Source organism: Garra rufa, chromosome 1 (assembly GCF_049309525.1).
Source record: "Garra rufa chromosome 1, GarRuf1.0, whole genome shotgun sequence".
NCBI classification, from domain to species: Eukaryota; Metazoa; Chordata; class Actinopteri; order Cypriniformes; family Cyprinidae; genus Garra; species Garra rufa.
In genome coordinates this window covers 85,996,457-86,001,456 of record NC_133361.1, presented here as the reverse complement: position 1 = coordinate 86,001,456, position 5,000 = coordinate 85,996,457, and the positions used below count along the sequence as shown (strand labels likewise).

At 38.5% G+C, this 5,000-nt stretch overlaps 5 non-coding genes across 5 annotated transcripts; all 5 read left to right on the top strand.

Annotated features, from left to right (window-relative positions):
- The first annotated feature begins 443 nt into the window (after positions 1 to 443).
- Positions 444 to 562, top strand: LOC141317886 (5S ribosomal RNA). Its single transcript, XR_012352237.1, has one exon. It is a non-coding gene; the product is annotated as a 5S ribosomal RNA (ribosomal RNA).
- Positions 563 to 1,363: 801 nt separating this feature from the next.
- LOC141317874 (5S ribosomal RNA) lies at positions 1,364 to 1,482 on the top strand. The gene has a single exon (XR_012352226.1). It is a non-coding gene; the product is annotated as a 5S ribosomal RNA (ribosomal RNA).
- An 802-nt stretch (positions 1,483 to 2,284) lies between these two features.
- LOC141317862 (5S ribosomal RNA) lies at positions 2,285 to 2,403 on the top strand. The gene has a single exon (XR_012352215.1). It is a non-coding gene; the product is annotated as a 5S ribosomal RNA (ribosomal RNA).
- An 801-nt stretch (positions 2,404 to 3,204) lies between these two features.
- On the top strand, positions 3,205 to 3,323 carry LOC141317850 (5S ribosomal RNA). The gene has a single exon (XR_012352203.1). It is a non-coding gene; the product is annotated as a 5S ribosomal RNA (ribosomal RNA).
- Positions 3,324 to 4,124: 801 nt separating this feature from the next.
- Positions 4,125 to 4,243, top strand: LOC141311919 (5S ribosomal RNA). The gene has a single exon (XR_012349184.1). It is a non-coding gene; the product is annotated as a 5S ribosomal RNA (ribosomal RNA).
- Positions 4,244 to 5,000: the final 757 nt, after the last annotated feature.

Here is a 5,000-nt window from a genome sequence, read left to right as displayed (position 1 = left end):
GGTGGACACTCACATTGGACTTATCAACACACTGGGATTCTTGGACTGTTTTTAGGGTATGGACAAATGAACTGTATTCTTTTAACAGAGTTTACCTGTTTTTAGGGTATGGACAAATGAACTGTATTCTTTTAACAGAGTTGACCCTAGTTTTATCGTGTTGTTTTAAAGTCTTTTATGTAAACCTTGTAAATACACCAAACCTATTTAAACCAATTTTCTTTTATGTCTCATTCTTTTAACCACTAGTCATCTCTCACAGTTAAATCTGACCCCATTTTAGTCTTGTAACTCGGCTGATAAGGCCGATTGTTACACTTTTATGGGAGACCGCCTGGGAATACCAGGTGCTGTAAGCTTTTGCCTTTTCTTCACTATTTATATAATATGCTGGCTTTTACGGAGGCTGATCTTTAAATAGCCCACTTTTTGGAGCAGCCCTCGCTTATGGCCATACCGCGCTGAGAGCGCCCGATCTCGTCTGATCTCGGAAGCTAAGCAGCGTCGGGCCTGGTTAGTACTTGGATGGGAGACCGCCTGGGAATACCAGGTGCTGTAAGCTTTTGCCTTTTCTTCACTATTTATATAATATGCTGGCTTTTAGAAAGACGTGTTTTACCGCTCTATTTATTACAATCATTTAAATGTATTATAGAGTTTTAAGTGTTTTACATGTTTTTTAGGCCATTTTATTACTCTTAACATTTTAAGTGTATGTGTCTTTAATAAATGGATGGTTGGCCTGTCATGTGACTAGACACATGACAGGAAGCAGGAAGTACAACTGTATAAGAGAGCAGCATGACAAACAAAGGACAGTCACCAAACTGTTGGATTGAGGAGTTGCTAATTTTGGAGCTCAACTTTCCATTCACCACCTGCAAACTTTGGATTACACTTTCTGTGGATTGTATATACACTGGTGGACACTCACATTGGACTTATCAACACACTGGGATTCTTGGACTGTTTTTAGGGTATGGACAAATGAACTGTATTCTTTTAACAGAGTTTACCTGTTTTTAGGGTATGGACAAATGAACTGTATTCTTTTAACATAGTTGAGCTAGTTTTATCGTGTTGTTTTAAAGTCTTTTATGTGAACCTTGTAAATACACCAAATCTATTTAAACCAATTTTCTTTTATGTCTCATTCTTTTAACCACTAGTCATCTCTCACAGTTAAATCTGACCCCATTTTAGTCTTGTAACTCGGCTGATAAGGCCGATTGTTACACTTTTATGGGAGACCGCCTGGGAATACCAGGTGCTGTAAGCTTTTGCCTTTTCTTCACTATTTATATAATATGCTGGCTTTTACGGAGGCTGATCTTTAAATAGCCCACTTTTTGGAGCAGCCCTCGCTTATGGCCATACCGCGCTGAGAGCGCCCGATCTCGTCTGATCTCGGAAGCTAAGCAGCGTCGGGCCTGGTTAGTACTTGGATGGGAGACCGCCTGGGAATACCAGGTGCTGTAAGCTTTTGCCTTTTCTTCACTATTTATATAATATGCTGGCTTTTAGAAAGACGTGTTTTACCGCTCTATTTATTACAATCATTTAAATGTATTATAGAGTTTTAAGTGTTTTACATGTTTTTTAGGCCATTTTATTACTCTTAACATTTTAAGTGTATGTGTCTTTAATAAATGGATGGTTGGCCTGTCATGTGACTAGACACATGACAGGAAGCAGGAAGTACAATTGTATAAGAGAGCAGCATGACAAACAAAGGACAGTCACCAAACTGTTGGATTGAGGAGTTGCTAATTTTAGAGCTCAACTTTCCATTCACCACCTGCAAAATTTGGATTACACTTTCTGTGGATTGTATATACACTGGTGGACACTCACATTGGACTTATCAACACACTGGGATTCTTGGACTGTTTTTAGGGTATGGACAAATGAACTGTATTCTTTTAACAGAGTTTACCTGTTTTTAGGGTATGGACAAATGAACTGTATTCTTTTAACAGAGTTGACCCTAGTTTTATCGTGTTGTTTTAAAGTCTTTTATGTAAACCTTGTAAATACACCAAACCTATTTAAACCAATTTTCTTTTATGTCTCATTCTTTTAACCACTAGTCATCTCTCACAGTTAAATCTGACCCCATTTTAGTCTTGTAACTCGGCTGATAAGGCCGATTGTTACACTTTTATGGGAGACCGCCTGGGAATACCAGGTGCTGTAAGCTTTTGCCTTTTCTTCACTATTTATATAATATGCTGGCTTTTACGGAGGCTGATCTTTAAATAGCCCACTTTTTGGAGCAGCCCTCGCTTATGGCCATACCGCGCTGAGAGCGCCCGATCTCGTCTGATCTCGGAAGCTAAGCAGCGTCGGGCCTGGTTAGTACTTGGATGGGAGACCGCCTGGGAATACCAGGTGCTGTAAGCTTTTGCCTTTTCTTCACTATTTATATAATATGCTGGCTTTTAGAAAGACGTGTTTTACCGCTCTATTTATTACAATCATTTAAATGTATTATAGAGTTTTAAGTGTTTTACATGTTTTTTAGGCCATTTTATTACTCTTAACATTTTAAGTGTATGTGTCTTTAATAAATGGATGGTTGGCCTGTCATGTGACTAGACACATGACAGGAAGCAGGAAGTACAACTGTATAAGAGAGCAGCATGACAAACAAAGGACAGTCACCAAACTGTTGGATTGAGGAGTTGCTAATTTTGGAGCTCAACTTTCCATTCACCACCTGCAAACTTTGGATTACACTTTCTGTGGATTGTATATACACTGGTGGACACTCACATTGGACTTATCAACACACTGGGATTCTTGGACTGTTTTTAGGGTATGGACAAATGAACTGTATTCTTTTAACAGAGTTTACCTGTTTTTAGGGTATGGACAAATGAACTGTATTCTTTTAACATAGTTGAGCTAGTTTTATCGTGTTGTTTTAAAGTCTTTTATGTGAACCTTGTAAATACACCAAATCTATTTAAACCAATTTTCTTTTATGTCTCATTCTTTTAACCACTAGTCATCTCTCACAGTTAAATCTGACCCCATTTTAGTCTTGTAACTCGGCTGATAAGGCCGATTGTTACACTTTTATGGGAGACCGCCTGGGAATACCAGGTGCTGTAAGCTTTTGCCTTTTCTTCACTATTTATATAATATGCTGGCTTTTACGGAGGCTGATCTTTAAATAGCCCACTTTTTGGAGCAGCCCTCGCTTATGGCCATACCGCGCTGAGAGCGCCCGATCTCGTCTGATCTCGGAAGCTAAGCAGCGTCGGGCCTGGTTAGTACTTGGATGGGAGACCGCCTGGGAATACCAGGTGCTGTAAGCTTTTGCCTTTTCTTCACTATTTATATAATATGCTGGCTTTTAGAAAGATGTGTTTTACCGCTCTATTTATTACAATCATTTAAATGTATTATAGAGTTTTAAGTGTTTTACATGTTTTTTAGGCCATTTTATTACTCTTAACATTTTAAGTGTATGTGTCTTTAATAAATGGATGGTTGGCCTGTCATGTGACTAGACACATGACAGGAAGCAGGAAGTACAACTGTATAAGAGAGCAGCATGACAAACAAAGGACAGTCACCAAACTGTTGGATTGAGGAGTTGCTAATTTTAGAGCTCAACTTTCCATTCACCACCTGCAAACTTTGGATTACACTTTCTGTGGATTGTATATACACTGGTGGACACTCACATTGGACTTATCAACACACTGGGATTCTTGGACTGTTTTTATGGTATGGACAAATGAACTGTATTCTTTTAACAGAGTTTACCTGTTTTTAGGGTATGGACAAATTAACTGTATTCTTTTAACAGAGTTGACCTAGTTTTATCGTGTTGTTTTAAAGTCTTTTATGTGAACCTTGTAAATACACCAAATCTATTTAAACCAATTTTCTTTTATGTCTCATTCTTTTAACCACTAGTCATCTCTCACAGTTAAATCTGACCCCATTTTAGTCTTGTAACTCGGCTGATAAGGCCGATTGTTACACTTTTATGGGAGACCGCCTGGGAATACCAGGTGCTGTAAGCTTTTGCCTTTTCTTCACTATTTATATAATATGCTGGCTTTTACGGAGGCTGATCTTTAAATAGCCCACTTTTTAGAGCAGCCCTCGCTTATGGCCATACCGCGCTGAGAGCGCCCGATCTCGTCTGATCTCGGAAGCTAAGCAGCGTCGGGCCTGGTTAGTACTTGGATGGAAGACCGCCTGGGAATACCAGGTGCTGTAAGCTTTTGCCTTTTCTTCACTATTTATATAATATGCTGGCTTTTAGAAAGACGTGTTTTACCGCTCTATTTATTACAATCATTTAAATGTATTATAGAGTTTTAAGTGTTTTACATGTTTTTTAGGCCATTTTATTACTCTTAACATTTTAAGTGTATGTGTCTTTAATAAATGGATGGTTGGCCTGTCATGTGACTAGACACATGACAGGAAGCAGGAAGTACAACTGTATAAGAGAGCAGCATGACAAACAAAGGACAGTCACCAAACTGTTGGATTGAGGAGTTGCTAATTTTAGAGCTCAACTTTCCATTCACCACCTGCAAAATTTGGATTACACTTTCTGTGGATTGTATATACACTGGTGGACACTCACATTGGACTTATCAACACACTGGGATTCTTGGACTGTTTTTAGGGTATGGACAAATGAACTGTATTCTTTTAACAGAGTTTACCTGTTTTTAGGGTATGGACAAATGAACTGTATTCTTTTAACAGAGTTGACCCTAGTTTTATCGTGTTGTTTTAAAGTCTTTTATGTAAACCTTGTAAATACACCAAACCTATTTAAACCAATTTTCTTTTATGTCTCATTCTTTTAACCACTAGTCATCTCTCACAGTTAAATCTGACCCCATTTTAGTCTTGTAACTCGGCTGATAAGGCCGATTGTTACACTTTTATGGGAGACCGCCTGGGAATACCAGGTGCTGTAAGCTTTTGCCTTTTCTTCACTATTTATATAATATGCTGGCTTT